Source organism: Mirounga leonina, unplaced genomic scaffold, assembly GCF_011800145.1.
Source record: "Mirounga leonina isolate KUSES-001 unplaced genomic scaffold, KU_Mleo_1.0 Mir_153, whole genome shotgun sequence".
Lineage (NCBI taxonomy): Eukaryota > Metazoa > Chordata > Mammalia > Carnivora > Phocidae > Mirounga > Mirounga leonina.
The window spans coordinates 685,076-695,167 of record NW_023270387.1 but is presented as its reverse complement, the minus strand read 5'-3'; the positions used below and the strand labels follow the sequence as shown (position 1 = coordinate 695,167).

Here is a 10,092-nt window from a genome sequence, read left to right as displayed (position 1 = left end):
CTCTCGCTGTGTCTCTCTCTGTCAAATAAATAAATAAAATCTTTAAAAAAAAGTCTTGAACTGGTCATGGGAATAAAAGGCACAAGAAACATAGTGATATTATAATAGCGTTTTTGGTGACAGATGGTAGTTACATTGAGGCAAGCACAGCGCAATGTATCAACGTGTCCAATCACTATGTTGTACACCTGAAACTAACGTAATATTGTGTGTCAACTATACTCAAATTAAAAAAATACTTAAAAAAAAAGAAAATCTTGAATTGGAGTTAATAATGTAAATCTCTGTAAAAATCTCTTACAAGTCAACCAATGGACATTGGTAAACAACACAAGACCATCCCATTCAGTGCCTTCTACTTCCTGCAACAGTTCCATCAAGTGGGGCTGATTCGTAGCATTTGTACGTACGGATTGAACAATTTTAATAACTATCCATGACACTTTCCATGAGTCTGACTCAGAAAACTGAGCAAAAAATATTTTCAATAAGGATCACATGGTGAAACAAAGCAATGAGGGAAACATCAGTCTCTTGTTTTAAAATTCCTATAAATCTACACTTTTGACCTAATAAACTGAAGCTGTTAGATAGAAACTAATATTTTTCCATATTTATATGAAATTTTTTGATAGTCATGAAAGTTTCAATAAATCTATGTCAGAGTTTGACTTTTTAGTCTGTGAGTTAAGAATACTTCTTCATAGGGCACCTGGGTGGCTCAGTTGGTTGGGCGACTGCCTTCGGCTCAGGTCATGATCTTGGAGTCCCGGGATCGAGTCCCGCATCGGGCTCCCTGCTCGGCAGGGGGTCTGCTTCTCCCTCTGACCCTCGTCCCTCTTATGCTCTCTCTCAAATAAATAAATAAAATCTTAAAAAAAAAAAAAAGAATACTTCTTCATAAATTTGGAAGTCCTTCAAGACGAAATATAGCCAAAGTATTAATTGGGCATGACTCATCTAAAACTAAAAAAAAAAAAGTGTGTGCAATCTTACAAATTTTGAATCAATTGATCTTCGAAATTCTTTAAAAAGGCTTGTGCTCTATGCAATGATTTGGTGATTCCTCTGAAGACAGTTTACTTTTTGTAAAATATGATTTTTACTCTTTTCCCAATAATCTTATAACAACATTTCCATCACTGACGTAATAATTGCTTTTACCATGTTGCCATCTAAAAATTATTTTCTCGGGGCGCCTGGCCAGCTCCGTTAGGAGGGCGCGTGACTCTTGATTCCAGGGTTGTGAGTTGGAGTCCCACGTCGGGTGTAGAGGTTACTTTAAAAAAATAACAAACTTTAAAGATGATTTTCTTTCCTGGGCAAGAACCTAAGCCATTTAACAACCAGCTAAATTGTAAGCTCAGATCCGGTTAAACACAATTTTTAAAAATTGTATTGGATATTTATTTCTGATTTCAGGAAACGATTTTATTCTTTTCAAAACTTTTGTGACTATTAAGAGGAAACATCAAACTCACTACATAGCTGCAGAGAATGTCCCTAATGTCATGTACTTTATTATTTTAGGGAAAATGCACACATCAAGCAAACAGCTTTTTCATTTTGCTTTTTCACAACAAACGGCAACTGCCGTTCACTGTGAAATTTGATGCCTTTTATCAGCCATTTTTTGTCTTTCCTGCTCTGGTTGTGGGACTGGCTTCTACATGTCCATTTGATTCTACATCATTAGTATGCCCTAGTTTTAAACTTAAAATTTTGTCAGTACTTGAATTTAAAATTAGAATAATATAATTAAAATAATAACTATATCCATCTACTTACCAATTTACATAGCTAACTAACCCATGTGGTCTGCATAAACATCCAGATAATCACATCACAATGTCACACTGTTGTGTAGGAAACATCATTTTGATCATTTTGTTGACACCGGCCAGACTGGTGATATATTTATGTGGAATGCAAAAAAAAAAAAAAGACACCTGCCCAAAATGCACACAACACCATGATTCAACACCACGATTCAACACTTAAGCTGAAATGCACTCCCATCAAAATGGTAGGGTTGTAGGTAATAGAAAAAAAATATTCTACACTGGGGGCGCCTAGGTGGCTCAGTCGTTAAGCGTCTGCCTTCGGCTCAGGTCATGGTCCCAGGGTCCTGGGATCGAGCCCCACATCGGGCTCCCTGCTCAGCACTCTCCCACTCCCCCTGCTTGTGTTCCTGCTCTCGCTATCTGTCTGTCTGATAAATAAACAAAATCTTAAAAAAAAAAATATTCTACACTGGTTCAATTTAAATTTTTCAATATAAGCTAATTAAAATGAAACTGAAATTAGAAATTCAGTTCTTCAGGGGTGCTAGCCACCTGTCGAGCGCTCAGGAGCCCCCATACCCAGCAGTCACGGAATTGGACATGATAGCCTGATGCCATACTTGCTGGTCCTGCCTTGCTCTGGAACCCCAGTGTTGACCTGCTTGCTACGTTCCATTCTTTATGCTTCCTGATGGACACTCACTCTGATGCCTCTCGCCGTCCCTCACTGCTCTCCACTAAGACCACTGCACGTTGCCTTTGGCTTTTTGGCCCCCTTTTCCAGCAGCGGCTACTTGGTCCAGCCCGACCCCCCTGCCAGGTCTTGGCGGGAACAGGATGGGACAAACGGGTGTAAGAACACAGAGCTTAAGACAGATAATGGAGGCTGTAAGAAGCAAACAGCATCTCTAAAATGTTTGTTTCTTGTCTTGAACAAATGGACTTCCAAACGAAAAAGATATTATTTAATCGACAATTATTTGTAAAAATCACACAGACTGATAGAAAAACTGAAAATAAGCCATCATTCTAATTTTTTAAAAAATGAAAGAAAGGAAATTTTGCAGACAGTTCAGAGTAAATAACCACCTTGAGCAAGAGTCTATTAGAAATTAGTCAAAGGGTAGTATGCAAGGTTTCAGAAAAGGAAGCATCGATCAGCAGCCCAGGCCTGACACACCCACTTCCTGTTTTGCTGAGACCGGTGGTAATTCTGCCCAAATCTGATGCTCATCAGAGCACCTGGCCATGCATCACTCTCTCCTGGCAGAATGGACACAAGCTGGCTGGATGACGGCATAGAGCGGCACTGATTTTTTTTATGTGAACTCTACCTCCCACGTGGGGCTCACCCTCACAGCCCCGAGATCACGGGGTGCGCACACACGCCCCACGCGGCTCTCAGTTTCATCTGATGCTCAATCCACCTTGATGTTTGTCAAACAGATTCTCTTCTCCCTGCAGATTTTTAAGGTGTCTCTAAAGAGATGATGCCTCCGGGTCTGACCTTACATGTGTCTGTGCAATATTTTAGTGAAATATAATTCAGACTCACTGGAGGCTGAGCAGGAAGATGCTGCTCATCCTTTTCTATGAGTGGCAGAAACCCCGGATTGGGAGCTGGTCAAACAGGTAGCGCTCTCAGAACGCAAGCCCCCCACAGCTGAGACGTGGGGTTCACACTGACCTCACCGAGCATAAAACAGCTCAAGCACAGAATCGCAGGGACGTGATTCATAGTACCGCCTGTGTTAACGTGGTTCCCGAAACGCGTACAGCCCCAGGAACGTGGTCATGGGAACCGCAGCCTCTGCTTCCTGTAATGACTGGAGCCCTACACCCATGCAAATCCCTCTTCCTGGGTGGCACCCCCGGCTTCCTCTCGTCCTGGTGGCCAGGACAGGTCTCCGCAGGGGCTGACACCGGTCTGGCACCGCGCCCCGTGGCTTCTGCCCCGTGGCTGGGTGCCAGCTGCTCTTGCTGCCACTCCTGCCTGGCACGGCCCGCAGTTCCCCGACCCAGGGGACAGAACTGGAAGGCACAAGAACCCGCAACCTTACACAGCTGACCCTCAGCCAACGTGGGGATCAGAGGCACCCACCCCCCTGCCGTCAAAAATCCCGTATAACCTTGGGCTCCCCAAAATCTTAACTACTGATAGCCTACTGTTTACCGGAAGCCTTACCCGTAACATAAATGGTTGATTCATACATGATTTGTGTGTGTTATACGCCGTATCCTTACGGTCAAGTCAGGAGGAGGAAAGAAAATGTGATGAAGAAAATCCTACGAGGAAGTACCTACTGGACTATATTGAAAAAAACCTGGCATAAGTGGACTCGCACAGCTCACGCCGGGCCGTTGGAGGGTCTGCCCTACCTGCTTGGCCAGTCTCTCCAGACCATCCAGATGCCAACCCCGCTGCTCACACTCATCACCACAGACATTTAGGAGCCGAGAGCTTACTCACGTCTCTCTCCCATCCTCACTCCGCCCTGAGGCATATTGAGTTTCCTTCTTAGCATTTGCTAAGATTAGTGTTGCCGGAATTCTACCTGGCAGAGGGCCTATCTTTTATTCACTCAGTTTCCAGACCCACTGGAAGCTAAGTGTGACGAACGTGAGGACCCCCTATCTCCAGGGCCCAGGGCACGGCAGACACTTCATAAATACTTGTTAGGTGAGTGAATGAAAATTTCAGTTTAATACAAAGCACTTCGTAACCATGGAAGTGTTCAGACATGGAGAGGACTCCCCCCAAAGGCCCTGAGCTTCCCGTGAGCTGGGCCATGGGCTGACCGGACATCGGACAACGCACTCAGCGGCTAACTGGAAGCAGGGGACACCCATGAGATGTGACTATTACGGCTTCCCATAAGCCGCCGGAGGCGAGCTCCGAAAATGGTTTGCTGTTCACTTGACCCAGAAAACCCCACAAAATCATGCAAATCAAGAGGTCCAAATCTTCGTGTTCACTTTAAGAACACACGTGAAACCTTCCAGGCCATCAAGCGTATGCAGATCCGAGAAACCACCAACTCTCTGAAGGCTGTCACTTTGCAGAAGCAATGTCTGCCGTCCCGTCAGTGCCCAGGTGGAGTGGAAGGTGCGCCGGGGTCTGGACACAGGGCTGGTGGGGATGCACACAAGGTCGGGCGGGCTGCACACAGGGCTGGTGGCCCCAAAAACAGTGCTAAATTTTTACTGCAGAGAGTCATGCTGAACCTCAGGGTTTCGATGTAGATTCTCTGGTCCTGGAGCACATCCAGAACAAAGCCCCCAAGATATGGTGCAGAACTTACCGGGCTCAGGGTTGGACGAACCCACACATGAGCTCGCCTGCCACGCGGAGGCGATGCTGACCAGTAACAGACTGTTCCTAAACCAGAGGAGGAGGTTGCACAGAAGAAAAAGACATCCTAGAAGAAACCCAAGAAACAAAAACTTAGGGTCCGGGAGTAAATTCTGCATAAAATAAATGCAAGTGAAAGTTTAAAAAAAAGGTGACTATTATAATATTAAAGATAAAGATACACGTCATTGGAGTTTTCATCAGCAAACTGAGTGCTCTCCCCATCCCCCAACTGTCTTCCCAACGTGTACCTGGCCCCCCAACCCCATCTTTATGTAATCCGGATGCAGCCACTGGAGCTCCCAGGCCCACCTCATCCCTGTCCTATGAGGTCGAATTATCTCCAGCCCCAGTTTCACTGCTGGGGGTGTCCAAATGTCTACGATTTTCTGGAAAGGTATGTGGTCTCATGACCCCCATGTCTCTGTCCAACCGGCACCCACAAGATGTGAAATCTAGCCTTTTCATCATTCTCTGCCAACCCGAGGACGTGGACCCTCCAGAAGCACGGGGTCGGTCATGTACTGCCCACCAATGACGTGGACGTTTCCACGCAGACCTGTCCAGACTCCCCTCATCCTTCCCCTCACATTGAGCAGTACCAAACTCCTTCCTTCTGTAAAGCAATGACCCACCCTACACCCAGGCTTTCATGTCCACCATGCCCCCACACACCCACCTCGCTAAGTGTCTACGTTCCAAACAAACGAACTGGTTTACCAAGGAGGGGCTGTGGTGCAAAGTGTCCCCATGACTTTTTTAATGGCCTCTTTCTACTCCTACAATGTACTTTGAGCTCTTACTATATCCCACACCTCAAATATGTTTAATTTTTGCCTGTCAGCCTGAACTGACGCTAATGAGCCTCATGCAGAAAGAATCCGTAGATGGTAAGTGCATTCTTGTTCAGAAAAGCTAGAAAATTAGACATTAAAAAGACCTGACCACTTAGCTTTCTGGGCAAATGAGAACTGACTTACAATTTTTATTGAATGTAATAAATCCAATTCCCTCCTTCCCCACGTGAGCTATCCAAAAAAAAAGGAAAAAAACAAAAAGTTTATTATCTTTTCGGATGATCACATTAACACATGCACACTCATAAAATCAGAAAATACGGACAACTAGGATGATGATTCCGATACTAGAATTTTGCGAGTCCTTCTTACGGGCTGGATACTCTCCCACACGCTTTGGCCGTGGCCCGGCGACAGCCCCACCTGCGCTTGCTCGTGTGGAGACCGAGAAGCACTCAGAGGTCATGTTTGTTTCTCAAGGCCACACAACCAGAAAACGGTGCTAATGAATAAAGACGTTATCTGGAGCCCAAAATCTGTTTACCGTCATAGAGTCTTCCATGGTCTTCTGAACACACCGTCCATTCATTTCTGTTCACCTTCTGACACTTTGGCATAGCGTCAGGAAGCACGTCCCTGGGTTCAAGAATGCGCCCCAGGTTACTTTAGTACATTTGAGACACGTAATTTTTTGGTATGCATTCCTTCTTCATGTTACTTTACTGGACTGAACATCAGTAACAAACTTGATGATCACGTGTTTTCCCACTGGAGCAAAAACGGAGCTTCACATGTTGTCTTCCTAAATCAAACCAGTGTCAGTTGATTTTTCAAACATAAACGTACACGTGGATTTCTCCGTGGGCTGCCAGCGCTTCTTGGCATGGTTTGACACTAAGCAGGACCTTTCCCTCAGTGGTGCTCTTAGCACCTTCCAGTGGCAAGGAAGCGAAACGTGGCATGATGGCTTAGACTTGCTGGGGTTTTTTTTTTAAGGAAGAAAACAAACATCATTTATAGCTTCCTGGTATTTCCACTTTTCTCTCCTTTTGTTCAATAAAGCCGCAAAGACCATGAAATTCCAAAAAAGAGACTCAAATATTTCGAAGCCAATTCAGAGCATAATTCCATCGTAAATGTGAAAGTATGTAATGTAGTTGTGACAAAAGGTCAAGAGAGTTCAGGGAATTTTAGGTGTTTTTTTTTGTTTGGTTCTTTGAATGGTAACTTTTCACAATGTCTCAGATTTTTAAACCACTCCTGGTTAATTATTTTATGGCCTCCGGCTCAGCATTGTCCTGACGGGTGTGAGGACAGACAGGCTGATAGAATAGTATCGTGCTGTGTAGTTCATGGAGAAGGACCCTGTTCCCTCCAATAGCATCCTCTATACTTGCATCACACTGTATTAATTCTTTAATGTCTTTTTTAAAGTTTTTAAGCACATCCAGGCGAACAAAGCCCCCTTTACTTTCTTTTTTAAACTTTTTTTTTGGTGGGGGGTATTTGAGCTGGACCTGCAGCAGGAAAGCCAGCCGTGTGCAGGTCTGGGACTGGGCTGGGTGGCGGGAAAGCAGGGGCAGGGCCTGGAGGGGGCGAACCCGGTGCCGTGTGCAGCCCGGGCTGAGTGAGCGAGGCTGGGCGCGGGAGGAGCAGGGTGAGTGGGAGGGAGAAAGGTCAAGAAAAGATGCTAACATTTTACAGCTGACACTTGAACGGTGCAGGGGTGACAGGCGCCAGCCCCTGGGCAGTCAAAAATCTAGAGCTGACGCCCCCAAAACTTAACTAGGAGAGCCCACTGTTGACCAGAAGCCGCACTGACGAGCTAAGCCTACTTGGTGTTATAACCATCACACACTGTATTCTCACAACAAAGTCAGCCAAGGAAACACTTCTGCCACAACCATAAGGAAGAGAAAACACATTTACAGCGCCGTCCTGCACCTGTCGAACAAAACCGCCACGGAAGTGGGCCCGCGCAGTTAAAACCTGTTTGCTCAAGGGTCGACTGTACTTTATGTCCTCTATACCTCCCCTCTGAAAATGAGATATGCTACCTGGCCAAATATTGTGACACAGTCCCAAGAAAACGTTGACTAGACATGTGGGACAATTGATAATAAAATAAATGACAAATACCACATTGTAAGTAAACTACGGCTACGTCCACCCCATAAATGCATCTGGGACTCAGCCTCTCCAAACCAACGCATCCTCTGGATAATGTCACGAACCCTCCACAAGGACGCCGGAGCGCAGACAAGGCACTCTGCTGGTTGATGGGACAGCAGTGTCTGGAGCTGACGGCATGGGGAGAAAGAAAGACAACAAACAAGTCCACATTCAAGTAAGTGTGGACTTGCCCGGCGAGGTGAGCCTGCTGGAGAGACACGGCGGGAATGGAGCCCGAGGGAGGACACCAACTGGCAGGGGGACGTGAGCTGAGGCCCCGCGTGTCTGAGCAGGTGCGGCTGGAGCCGGGCTTTGGGACGTCTGTGTGCTGGGGCGGCGTCCGGGCCTCGAGCCCAGAGCGCCGCCATCTGTGCTCGCCCCAGCTCTGACACACCCAACGCATCTGCACACGTTGCCAAACGTCCCCAGAGGCTCGGGCGGGGCCTCGGAGGCCGGGGAAATGTGCCTGCCCCAAACTCGGGGTCCAGCGGGAAGCCACGGTGACCTGCTGTCACCACCACCTTGACCAGAGTCGGCCAGCTCCCAGCGTATGGTGGACGTGGGCTCCTGGCCTCCAAATCTCGGCCACGGCCGCGCCCTGCAGTCGCCTGTGCCGGCTCAGACCACAGCCACCGGCCGGGCTGGGAGCGGGCGGCCAGGGAGAGCGGGGGCTGGGGCGCTGCGCGCTCCGTGGGTCTCCGAGGGAAACAGACGTGCAGGTGTCTGCCCTCCGGGATCCTCCCACTGTGGCCGCGAGCTCACGGCCTCCAGCGCTTAGGCCTGCAGGCTCTGCCACATTTCAGCCAAGCTCACGCTCGTCCTTGGCGGGGGCTTGAGAGCCTGGATCTTTCCACCCAAGGCAGGCCGGCCCCACGGGCCACCTCGTACCAGCGCCCCTCGTGCCAGTCGGCCGAGCGGAGACTCAGTCTGGCCCGCGGGAGGGTCTGCAGCTCCGCAGCCCAGGACTGCTCCCTGGTCCCTTCTACTTCCCACTGACGTTGCTTCCCGACAAGCCCCTTGGACGCCCAACTCTGCCTCAGCACCTGCTCCCCAGAGGACCCGACGGACCACCCCCCCCCCGCCCCAGGCATGCGCCTGGAACGAACGCTTACAGCCGCTTGGTCCTCCCGCTGTGTCCTCACAGACCCCCGCCTCTACCCCGCCACAGAGGAGGGGGCGGGACGTGGCGTCTGCCCAACACCGCGTGGGCCGGGAACAGCCATACATGCGCCCTGAAATTTCACGCCAGCGGGACGTGGGCATTAGCATCCCGTCTGTAGATAAAGGCCCAGCCCTGCAATAATCCGTACTTCAGAATAATTTCTCAACTTTGTCTGACCAGAAACCCTGGCACTTATATTTGCTACACTGACCATAGTGCATTTTATGTATCTTATTGATTTCATGTACTTTATCTGATTGCACTTCAAATTTTGGGGGTGGAAATGCCCTATTTGTCCCTCCAGACAAATGAGAAGCCTGGCCCTCTGTAACACACACGCAGTGAACACATAAGGAGCGAGGGAGGGAAGGACGGCTAGAGTGCACTTACTCTACCTGTGTGTGAAAAGGTGCGTTTTCAATCGTTGTTAAAACGCACGGGAACGTGAGGAACACAGGAAGGATCCAGCAGGGCAGAGCGCGCCCCTGGTGCTGAGAAATGCTAGGATTAAATAAAACAGAAACCTCTGGCTTCCACAGAGGCTGGAATGGGATTCGCAGCTAGAACTTTCAGATTTTAAAAGATGCTGTCACTTAGTAAAGAAAAAAAGCCAGGTAAGCTGGGCTGAGGCCAAAGGAGAAAGAGATCAGGCTTATGGATCAAAACTGGCAGAGCAGCTGTTCTGCAGAAAACTCCTCCAGGAGGAAGAGGTAGATGTGATGCAGACCGGGGCTTCCTGGGTCAGCTGGTGAAGTCCCGGAAACAGTCACGGCCGTGGTGTAGGTGTGAAGTCTCTGCTACGGGAAATTATAGTGTTTTTTTTTT

At 48.1% G+C, this 10,092-nt stretch overlaps 1 protein-coding gene across 2 annotated transcripts in view; it reads right to left on the bottom strand.

Moving 5' to 3' along the window:
- BIRC3 (baculoviral IAP repeat containing 3) overlaps positions 1-10,092 on the bottom strand; it is a 53,768-nt gene that overhangs the window by 34,972 nt on the left and 8,704 nt on the right. For both annotated transcript variants that reach the window (XM_035008793.1, XM_035008795.1), the window contains exon 6: positions 5,087-5,203. The gene's annotated coding sequence lies outside the window, so the exon portion shown is untranslated. The remainder of the gene's footprint in view (positions 1-5,086; positions 5,204-10,092) is intronic.